The sequence below is a fragment of the Onychomys torridus genome, chromosome 5, assembly GCF_903995425.1.
Source record: "Onychomys torridus chromosome 5, mOncTor1.1, whole genome shotgun sequence".
NCBI lineage: Eukaryota > Metazoa > Chordata > Mammalia > Rodentia > Cricetidae > Onychomys > Onychomys torridus.
This window is the reverse complement of record NC_050447.1, coordinates 81,854,013-81,866,502: the sequence shown is the minus strand read 5'-3', so window position 1 is coordinate 81,866,502 and position 12,490 is coordinate 81,854,013.

The following is a 12,490-nucleotide window of genomic DNA, read 5'->3' as shown; positions in this document are numbered from 1 at the left end:
TGGTGAGGCCACTTAAGACTGCAATCCCACTGTGTACTCAGCATATTTGTTTAACCTGCCTTTTAAGAGAACAATATAACAACCAACTTCACTTACTTTGAATTTCCCATGTAATTAACTTTTACAACCTAAGGTAATGCATATAGCTGTAATCTTAAATTACTTACTCTTTCATGCCCCTGGACCCAGAGTAATGAATGTGTATATGTATGTTATGATAATAAACACTGGAAACAGCAAATATATGTTGAAATCAATCTTCTGAGATGAACATGTGCCATAAATGTTGGGGATGACGTACAGATATTGCTTCACAGTATTTGTCTGTTATCTGGGTCAGTTGGTGTCAACTGGAATCTGAGATTCCTTGTAAAACTGTTAAAGATTGCTGTAAAGTATCCCTCATTCCCTTCCTATGTGATGCTTCCTGTGCTACTCAGTAAATACAGAGCAAAGCCCTTCGTTAGGGACACACACACACACACACACACACACACACACACACACACAGACACAGACACACACAGAGAGACAAACACAGACACACACACACACACACACACACACACACACACACACACACACACCCTGACACTGGGCCAGATTCACAAGACAGCATTCAGGCAGGCACAGATTCAGGGAACAACAGGAAGACACAGGGAGAGAGAAGTGGAGAGTTCAAAACCAGGCTGGCTCTTGGTTAAATTAGACCAAGGAGAAATACTTTTGTTTTTGTTTTTGTTTTTCGAGACAGGGTTTCTCTGTGCAGTTTTGTACCTTTCCTGGAACTCACTCTGTAGCCCAGGCTGGCCTCGAACTCACAGAGATCTGCCTGCCTCTGCCTCCCGAGTGCTGGGATTAAAGGTGTGAGCCACCACCAGCCCGGCTAGGGGATATACTTTTAAATTTATCTTTCCCAATGAATGACTGGTGACTCTGGGTTTATCATTAAGTTATTCAATCAGTCTCTAGAGGAAATTCTACTCCTAACACTTTGCTAAGCCAATATAATATCTAACCACATTCTAAATACTTCTCCCTATGCCCACAGGTAAGTAGGACTCTTGCTCCTCATCAAGGAAGCTTCTTTTGCGGTTGATGGAGACTATTACCGAGACCTACAACTGGTCAAAATGCAGAGAGCAACAGGCTGTGGGGTGTCCCACCCTAACTAACACGTCTTCAATGAAATCCCTACAGCTAAGGTTCAGGAAACACTGCAGAAGAAAAGACAAAAAAATTTCCTGAGCTCAAGGTCCAGGGCATCTTCTAGGAGCTGGTGTTTTCTATATCAATCAGGGATGCTGTACCCATGAAATCTCAACAATATGGCTACCTAAACAAGACCTGCAAAATGACCCCAGTTGACAGATCATCGTGGATGGAGGAAATCTCACAAGGTCCCACCCACCTCTAGATGAAGAGCTCCAGACAGGCTTTCAACAGCTGCCAAGGGAAGGAGAACCAGGCTTCTCCAGGTATGAGGCTCCTGGCAGGTTAGCCGACCCCAAAGTTCAGTCCTAAAAACATGCACATGTGAACAACACTAAATGGACCCAGTAGGTTGATGTGTGTGTGAATATGTTAGTGTATATATGCATACCTGTAGCAATTATAATTAAAGAAGTATAAGTCCTTAATTTAAGAGGGCAAAGAGGACACACAGGAAGAGTTGGAGAGGTAGAAGAAAGGGTAGAAATGATGGCATATGACCACAGAATACTGGGCAAAAGCAAAGGGGCATTGCAGAATGGAACTGGAAAGGGAGCAAAAGACCTTTGGTTTGTCTGCTTTTTCCTAGACTATGTCTTGCTATGGTCTCCAGACAATTTTTAAACTCCAATGAACATGTGTGTGGTTATTTATTTATTTTTTTGGTTGGTTGGTATTAGCTATGTTGCTATCAATTTAATTTCTTTCTCCACATTGAAGGCCACTGAAAACTGCCTGGTCTTAGCTGGGGCATCAATGGAATCCTCTTGGATAAGGTTGATAAAGGGAAGACGGGTGGTGGTGACCATGAACGCCTTTCATCCCAGTGCTTGGGAGGCAGAGGCAGGTTGATCTCAGTGAGTTCAAGGAAATCCTGGTCTACAATGAGAGTTCCAGGACAGCCAGGACGGTTACACAGAGAAACCCTGTCTCGAAAAACAAACAAAAAGTTAGATAAAGGGGTAAGTCATGGGATTCTGAGATCCCAGAGTTCCGGTATAGGTCAAATAGGTCAGCTAAAGGGGATGGGGGTGGGGTGGGGCTGAAAATATCCATGCAATCCAGAGCCTGGGGTAGGAGCATGGAGAGACGAGTGTGGTTATTTTTAATTGCCAACCTGCCCCAATCATGGATCACCAGAATGAAGGTTTCTGGAGCACAGTGGAAGGCAGCAGTGATGATCATCATGGAGGAGGAGAGGCACTGACCCTATCTCAGAGGGCATCAGGACTGAAAGCAGAGGACAAGCTAAGAGCTGCCTTCTATCCCAGGGTCCCTAGAGAAATACTTCCAGTGTCTGCCAGACCCTGCCAGAGTATGGGTACAAGGGGTAAGATCTAAGAAGCAAGGTAGGAGGAACCCAGGAAGAAGAGCTTGCAAGCCCCAGACTCAACCAAGTAGCCCTGGTCACCAAGTGCCAGCAGAACACTGGCCAGCCAAGATGTGGGATGTATTAGTGTCTGGAAGGACTTGTTCAGAATCAGGGTTTCTAAGGAGCCGATCATAATGTTTCACAGGTGCTACTCATTGTCAGGACTCAGTCCCGGCACCCTCAGATCCCTTCTGTGCTCATCGTACATGGTGATGAGTTTCTGTAGGCTTCTAAGTCTGAGACAGGGCCTTCTTTGTGAAGCCCATTGACTGCTGGCCTCATCAGGAACTGGCTGTCTCAAGTGACCTCAAGGATGAGAGGCAGGCACTTGCTCAAGGGTCCTGACTGGGCCAGGCCCAGCGACCCAGGCCTCCATGGTTATTTGGTTGAGGCATAGCCCTGCTCAGCTGGTGCAGTGTGTTGTCCCACACCTGCAGGCACCTTGCCAGGAGGGTGGAGGACTGACTGTGATTCTCATAATAGAATGGGGTCTGCTACCAAGTGGACAACTCTTGGGTGAGTCACGTCCTCTGACAGGCAGGTGCCGTTTTACTCCAGCAAGGTGTCTGTCCACATTGACCATTTTCTCCAAGAAGATCCCGTTGCTGAACTTGGATCTTCTGGGTCAGCTTCCCTGTCACACCTGTCCATAGCTGTTGCTTTGATGAACTACTATAGCTGTCTGGTGGGGAAATCTCTCTGGTGTCTTTGAGGACACATCTGACTGAAGGTGTGTGGAGGCTGATTTCAGCAAGCGCTGGACACCGGGACTGAACAGGCTGGTAATCTGTGCACGTCCAGTCCTGAGAAATGCAATCTTTCCTTCACAGACCTTATTCTGGCTTTTTTTTTCTTTTCAAGACAGGGTTTGGGGTTGGGGATTTAGCTCAGTGGTAGAGTACTTGCCTAGCAAGCACAAGGCCCTGGGTTCGGTCCTCAGCTCTGGCAAAACAAAACAAAACAAAACAAAACAAAAAAGACAGGGTTTGTCTGTTTAGCTTTAGAACCTTTCCTGGAACTCACTCTCTGTAGCCCAGGCTGTCCTTGAACTCACAGAGATCTGCCTGTCTCTGCCTCCCAAGTGCTGGGATTAAAGGCATGCACCACCACCTCCTGGCTAGTCTGTCTTTTTTTTTTTTTTCCCAGAGCTGAGGACCGAACCCAGGGTCTTGTGCTTGCTAGGCAAGCACGCTACCACTGAGCTAAATACCCAACCCCTAGTCTGCTTTTTTTAACTGCAGCAACAATTCTAGGATTCAGGTCCAGTTGATCCAAACCCATTTCCTCAGTAGGTTTCACTACCGAATTGTGTAACTTCCCAGGGTTAGACAAAACCATAGCCACAGTTTGCCTCTCAGGACATGAGTTCATAACAAACTTAGCTAAGTGTCACTAGAATTCTCCAATGTAATTTTCCATGTATTTCCATTGGAGATTCTCTTTCTCAATTACATTAAATTTTTTAAATAGATCAGGTATGGTGGCACACATCTTTAATCCTGGCACTCAGGAGGCAGAGGCAGGAAGATAGTGAGTTCCAGTACAGCCAGAGCTACATAATGAGACCCTGTCTCAAAAAATTTTTAATTGTAATATTATGCTTTTAAAAAAAGATTTATTTTATTTTGGCATGTGCATGTATATGCAGATACTTGAGGAGGCCAGAAGAGGGTGCTAAAAGTCCTGAGCTGAGTTACAGGTTGTGATGTTTTGCATGAAGGGGGTTCGAGGAACTGAACTCAGGTCCCTTTTCAAAAAGCAAATGCTCTTTCTTAACTGCTGAGCAATCTTTCCAGCCCCTGTGCGTGTGTGTGTGTGTAAAGAAAGAGAGGGATGTTCACTAACTTGGAAGGACAGAGGGTCAGAAGACAACTTCATAGAAGAGTTTGTTTTCTTCTCCCACTTTTTTGTTGTTTTTGTTTGTTTGGTTTTTTGAGATAGGGTTTCTCTGTGTAGCTTTGTGCCTTTCCTGGAACTCACTCTGTAGCCCAGGCTGGTGTAGATGTAACCAGCTTGTTAAATAAGAAACACAGAACCGATTGCAGAGTTAAAAACCACGAGGTCAGAGCAAAAGCGGAAAACCTTACCCTTCACTGCTTCTGTGGTTCCTCCTCTCCACAAGAGACCTACTTCTGTGCGTCCTATTTAAAGACTTTCTGTTCTGTTTTCTCATTGGTTGTAAACCCAGCCACATGACCTCCTTGTCACTGTCTGTTTGTACAGACCTCCAGGTCGTCTATGGTTGGTATTGAGATTAAAGGCCTGTGTCTGCCATGCTGGCTGTGTCCTTGAACACACAGAGATCTACCTAGCTCTGCCTCCCAAGTGCTGGGATTAAAGGCGTGCCCCACTACTGCTCAGCTTCTGCTCTGGCTTGCTCTGACCTCAAGGCAACTTTATTGACATACAAATAAAATCACATTTCAATACAAATAAAATATCACTATATTTCCCTTTTTCTATTTTAATAAAAAGAAAAAAAGGAAAAAGTTATAACTAATAAAAGAAAAACTATATACAAAAGTACAATAACTATATATACCATATATACAAACAATAAATACCTAAACAATGTCTAGTCCATTTGTATTTGACAAATTCAGAGAAAATAATTCCATTATCTATCCTATTTTGGTAAGTCCAGAATGTACCTGATTCACTTTTTATCTTAACTTATATAGCTAACGGAACTGTCTTATAACGTCTTTCAAATTTATACACTTACAGCTCTTAGTGAGTTTTTCTGAAATCCTTAACAAAGATAATTATAACTATAACTAACTGATCTTCAACTCCCTCAGAGACCCAAGAAGGAAATAATACTACCTAATAAAAAATAAAAACAAGAAGTGCATGCAAGCAGCTTCAAAAAAAAAAAAAATGTGAGTTGACAGAAACAGCCAGCTGCCTGGACAGTCACCTGAGGTTTCTCCACAGTGTTGGGGCATCATCTTCAGCCTACAGGCTTAGTGTATCTGACAGACTCTTTTGTGAACTAAGATGTATACAAGGTCAACAGTTTGACCTCACATTTGGTGAGAGCAGTCCATGTACCAGAAACACCTGAATTCCATTAGTGTCATGTCATGATTCAGGATTTTAAATTCTGGAAATTATTGATGTCTTTTCAATTCAGCTGTCCATTTTTCTTGGCTGTGTATATGTGGCTTCATCTTGGCATCCTGTTCTTCTCCACATCTCTCTATTAAATGCCAGTCTACTATTGAGAGAGGTGAGCATAGTTATTCTTCAAGAATAACTGTTTCATCTGCTGTTCCATTGCATATCAGAAGCCATTGGCCAACTCCCTGTTCAGCTGCCTTCGAAGAAAAGGGCACGGTACCTTTTACAGATTGCAAAGGTCACTCACTTCAGGGATGGTGCCATATTGTCCTGGCTTCAGAAGATGCCTTTTGTTAAAGCCACAACCACACTTGTTTTGGCAAGAATTGGTAGTCCTTGGTTTCATGTCCTGTCTGTCCTGTTTGTCAGCAGTTGATTCAAGGATACTTTGTTGTCCAGTGGCTGACTTTTGCCACAATGAAAGTTAGCTCCATATGCAGTTTCTTCAATGCCCATATTTTCTCTGAAGTAGATTGGTACTGCCAGGAGCTGTCATGTCTCATAGTCATAGCAAAAAAGAAAAATTCTTAAGTTATTAAAACATTTTAAATGCCATATTCTGTAGATCTCTGAAGGGTTTGAAGATGACCTGTCTATCTAAAATATATCTGTTTGATCTTGAAAACAAACCTAATATGACTACAAGTTCAATTGTAATGTCTAACCACTAATTTTCATTTCTATATATCCTAATAGTTGGTAATACTAACATTCAAGGATTAGCAAATTGTATTACATTGTTAAATGAATGGTATAAATACAATATCTCGAACAAGATTAGAAATATGTATATGGTATATTCTAACAATCTCAATCTCAATAATAATAATTTATATACAATATAAAACAATCCAATTGAATGTAAAGTATTTAAAACTAGTAATTGTCTTTTTCTTTTTTCTTTTTTCTTTTAAACAAGCACCTTTTGCCTAGCCCTTTTCCTAACCCTTAACAACAACTTGTAACCAACCCTCCTAAACAATGAAAACTATCCCAGACCCAATACCCATAAAAAGACCAAAAAACCACCCACCCCACACCACCCCTTTGGGAATGTGGGCGTCGAATTCTTAAAATTGCTTCCTGCTGGGTATGGGCGAAGTTATCTTTATTCTGAAAAGAAAAATTTCGGGTTAATTGACAAATTCTAGGAAAGATAACTATATTCTTTGTTATCCATAATGCCAAAGTTCAGGGTTTATCTCAAGTCCTTATTCAAGTAGTCTTTGAAACTGGATCATCTCAGCTCGCCATCTCAGAATTGCTCTAAGCACTTTGTAGTCCAAAGCTGATCTGTAGATGATGTTTGTCAGCTTAGTGATATTATTTTCCACGTGGAATTGTCGTTGTGGGGCCCCATCTTCTTCCTGGAGATTTCATTTGATGTTAGGCCTGGCCGTGATTTCCTGCAGAAAACTGAAAAGAGACTCGAACACAAAGACATGTATAGGCAGCTAATCAAAGCCTTTTCTCTAAATTAATTAGTACTCATATGACCATTATTATCTCAACAAAATTATATATATATATATATATATATATATATATATATATATATCTTGTGAATTCTGATATAAAATTCATACTTTAAGAAAAGTTTAAAGAATCAGAATAGAGTCAAAGAATTGAGATTAGTAATAGAATAGTCCCTTAATTAATTTGTTTTTTCTCCTGTCCCATGTCAGAAGATGGCTCTTTCTTCTGGTATGATACAGGGAGTTTTCATTTTCCTTTTAACAACATGCTTGAGTTTAAAGGAGGAGAGAGCCATTCTCCAACTCCAAAATCAGCTTGAAGCTTTAATTGAACTGGGACTACAAGAAGACTAAGAGTATTAATTTTTTAGAGAAGAGCAGAAACAAACATTTAGAAAGATTTATGAAATTTTGTAGATGATATACCAATAGGCCATTTTACTCTTTTTCCTGGGACTGATGATTTGTCCTTTTCTTCAGTTGTCTCATTTGTCCAGTGTTCTTCAGATTCCTTAGCCTTCATTCTCCTAAAAGACAAAAACAAAAAACCCTTCCCCAAGACTAATTTTGGGGAGGTCCCCTTTTGGCAAGTTACATCTGATTAAATGAAAAGGCATGTATTAATGGTATAAGTGAGTTTAAACTGAATGGTCATGTTGGTTGATGAACTATCACCTCTTCTAATTAAGAGGTCTCTCTTGTTCAAATCGAACCTTTATCAGTTTTGATGGTACCCACAGCTTATCTTCTCCTGCAGAAACAAAAGCAAAACCTCGTCCCCAACGTAACACATGCCCTGGTTTCCATTCTGAGGTCAGCACATCCTTGAAGTATATAGGCTGATTTAATTCTGTTGTTTTTTCTATTAACCAATGTCTCTCTGCAGCTGTTGTTCCTTTCTCATTAGCATTGAGAAAATTCAAAGTTAATAGAGCATTGTGCAGTCTATTTCTGGGGGTTTTTGTTACCCCTTTTTGTTTATTTATCATGTCCTTTAGAGTTCTGTTGGATCTTTCTATAACTGCTTGGCCTGTAGGATTATGTAGTATACCTGTAATATGCTTTATATTATAATAAGCAAAAAACTGTTTCATTTTAATAGAGACGTATGCTGGAGCATTGTCAGTTTTAATTTGTGCAGGTATACCCATGATGGCCATAACTTCTAGCAAATGAGTGATTACAGAATCAGCTTTTTCAGAACTCAAAGCAGTTGCCCATTGAAATCCTGAATAAGTATCGATAGTATGGTGTACATATTTCAATTTTCCAAATTCTGCAAAGTGAAACACATCCATCTGCCAGATTCCATTCCTCTGAGTACCCTTTGGGTTACATCCTGCTTGGTAATGATGTCTGATTGTAGAAGGAACAAGTAGGACATTTCTTTACAATTTCCTTGGCTTGTTGCCAGGTTATGGAAAAATCCTTTTTTAAACCTTTACTATTGACATGATGTTTCTTATGAAATTCTGAGGCCTCCAGCACATTTCCTATCAATAATTTATCAATCTCATCATTACCTTGTGCTAGAGGGCCTGGCAGACCAGTATGGGATCAGATGTGAGTTATATATAAAGGATGACTCCTTTCCCTGATTGTATCTTGTAATTGAATAAATAGTGAAGTTAATTCTGAAGCATCAGGGATAAATTCTGCAGTCTCAATATGTAATACCACTCTTTCAGCATACTGAGAGTCAGTAACTATATTGAGAGGTTCTGAAAAATCCATTAATACCAACAGAATAGCATACAATTCCGATTTTTGAACTGAATTATAAGGACTTTGAACCACTTTACTTAAATTTTCTGATTTGTAACCTGCCTTTCCTTGCTTGTTGGCATCTGTATAAAATGTCCGAACTCCAGATATGGGTTTTTCACATACAATTCGAGGCAAGATCCAATCAGCTCTCTTTATAAGATCAATTCTATTGCTTTTAGGATATTTGCTGTTAATTTCTCCCAAAAAATCACTGCAAGCTCTTTGCCAAGGTTCATTTTCTGTCCATAATTTTTCAATGTCCTCTTTAGTTAAAGGTACAACAATTTCTGCTGGGTCTATTCCTGCTAATTGACGAAGTCTCAATTTTCCTTTCAAAATTAAGTCAGAGATTTTTTCCACATATGTTTTTAATTTTTTATTTGGTTTATTTGGTAAAAATATCCATTCCAATAGAATATCTTCTCTCTGCATTAATATTCCTGTAGGAGAATGCCTAGAAGGTAAAATAACCAAAATGCAATCCAGCTTTGGATCAATACAATCTACATGTCCTTCATGTACTTTTTTTTCTACCAAGGCCAATTCTTTCTCAGCTTCAGGTGATAATTCTCTTGGACTATTTAAGTCCTTGTCACCTTCTAAGGTTTTGAACAAATTATTCAGTTCATAATTTTTTACCCCAACAATAGTTCGTAGATGAGAAATGTCCCCAAATAATCTTTGAAAGTCATTAGGAGTCTGTAGGCGATCTCTCCTAATTTGTACCTTTTGAGGTCTAATTTTTTGTAGCTCTATTTTATATCCTAAATAATTAATAGAATCTCCTCTTTGTATCTTTTCAGGAGCAATTTGTAATCCCCAGCCAGGCAATATTTTCTTTACTTCTTCAAACATTCTTTCTAAAGTATCTGCATTTGAGTCAGCTAGTAAAATATCATCCATATAATGATAAATTATAGATTTAGGAAATTTTTTACGTATCACTTCCAAGGGCTGTTGTACAAAATATTGGCACAGGGTTGGACTATTCAACATTCCCTGTGGGAGGACTCTCCATTGAAATTATTGTAAGTAGGCACCGTGAAAGCAAATCTTTATCTTTTTCTTGTAGGGGTATTGAAAAGAAACAGTCTTTTAAATCGATAATTATGAGAGGCCATTCTTTAGATAACAGAGTAGGCAAAGGAATTCCAGATAGTAGAGAGCCCATTGGCTGAATTACTTTGTTAATTGCTCTAAGGTCTGTTACCATTCTCCATTTACCAGATTTCTTTTTAATAACAAATACAGGAGAATTCCATGGGCTAGTAGATTCTTCAATATGCTGAGCATTTAACTGTTCTTCTACCAGCTCTTCTAAAGCCTGGAGGAGTTTCTCTGTTGTTAAAGGCCATTGATGAACCCATACAGGCTTGTCTGTTAACCATTTTAAAGGTAGAGCTGTTGGTGTCTTTGGAAGATCATCAGTTTTTCTGCCCTGTTCTTGTATAATATGGATGGCTGCTGACCACTCATTAGAATAATACCTTCTAATATTTCTCTCAGAAACATGTGCTAGTTTATTATTTATTTCTGAGATTGGAGGGATGTTAATCTGAGTATTCCATTGTTGTAACAGGTCTCGACCCCACAGGTTCATGGCTATGTTAGCCATATATGGTTTTAATCTGCCTCTCTGTCCTTCTGGGCCTATACATTCGAGCCATCTTGCACTCTGTTTCACTTGAGATAATGTTCCAATTCCTAACAGTTGAACATTTACCTCCTGAAGAGGCCAAGATGGATGCCAAAATTCTGGTGCAATTATGGTAACATCAGCACCTGTGTCTACCAGACCAGACAACAAAACACCATTTATTTTTATTGTTAATTGTGGTCTTTGTTCATTTATAGAAGTTTGCCAAAAAATTTTCTTTATGGTCTCTCCTGAATTTTCTGTTCTCTCTGTCTAAGTTGTTCCATTACTCTGAGTAGCCTGGTTTATTCCGATAGGCATTTGGTCATTTAACTGCTCTGAGTAGGAGTCTCCTCTACAATTGCAGGAAAAGTCTGAACTGGATTCACTGTAGGGGCCTGCCTGAGGCCCCTCTGGGAGTTTCCCAAAGACTGAGGCAAAGTATTACCTTGTCTGTCCCTTGTTGATCTACATTCATTGGTCCAATGTCTTCCCTTACCACACCTTCTACATACTCCTGAAGGAAGGGGCATTCTGTTGCCATTGTTCCTTGAAGAAACATTGTTTCTAGAAGTGCCCTGTTTACAGTCCCTTTTCAAATGTCCTTGCTTTCCACATCCAAAACATCTAACATTCCTCAAACCTCTTGAAATTGCTTCTCCTACCCACATATTATCATGATCATGAGCCTCAACATTAACCGTGTCTCTAATCCAATCTTCCAAAGGTGCAGATCTCGCCTTTAACGGCCTGATTATTCTCTTGCATGCTTCATTTGCATTCTCAAAAGCCAAAGATTCAATTATTATCTGGCTAGCTTCTGAATTTGGGACCATTCTCTTTACTGCTGAAGTCAGTCTTTGTAAGAAATCTGTGAAAGATTCTTTTGGGCCCTGTATAATCTTTGTAAATGACTCAGTTTTCTTCCCTGGTTCCTCAACTCTGTCCCATGCATTCAAGGCTGCCATTCGACATAGAATTAGAGTTTGCATATCATATAAACATTGTGTTTGTACTGCAGCATATTGGCCTTCTCTAACAAGCTGATCCTGGAAGATTTGTATACCTCTATCACTACATTGTTTTGCTATGTTTTTAGCTTCCTCTTTGAACCACATTTGCCACTGGAGCTGCTGTCCGGGTTCCAGAACTGCCTGTGCCAGCTCCCACCAGTCCTGTGGTATAATCCTATTATAAGTTGACCAGGAGTTTAACATTTGTTTTACATATGGAGAATGCATGCCATAAGATACTATTGCCTCCTTAAACCTTCGTAAGTCTAACATTTCAACTGGAGTCCAAATATTTTGTGTAGTCATTTGACCAGGCTGCTGTTGTATGGTTACCGGATAAATTAAGGGTGATTGTGTGAAAACAGGCTTTCTTTCTGTAACCTTATAATCCAATCCTGAAACAACTTCACTGTTAATTTCTTCTGTCTGAATCTGAATTTCTCTATAATTCATTTTAACAGGTTTAACAGGTTTTTCTGAAATTTTTATCCTGGCACTTAAATTGACCATCTTTTTAAATAGTAAAATAAGGATAAGAAGATTAATAATGTACATAATTCGATCAACATTAATCTTCTCATATAGTTGTTCCATTACCATACTGCCTAAAATTTCAAACAAAGCCCAATTTTCTTCCAATGTACACATAAAACCCATTTTTTTTAAATGTGGAAAAAAATCTCTTTTAAATAGTTTCCGTTAAAATATCTGATATAAATGACTTACCAATTCTGTGTAGAACAGGAGAAATCCGAGGGAATTTCCAAACAGCTACCTAGCGTCCGAGGTGGGAATCCAGAGAGAGAGAGAGAGAGAGAGAGAGAGAGAGAGAGAGAGAGAAAGCGTAGCCACGTTCTGGCTAAAAGCTTGAATCCAACCTCTTCAATGTTCC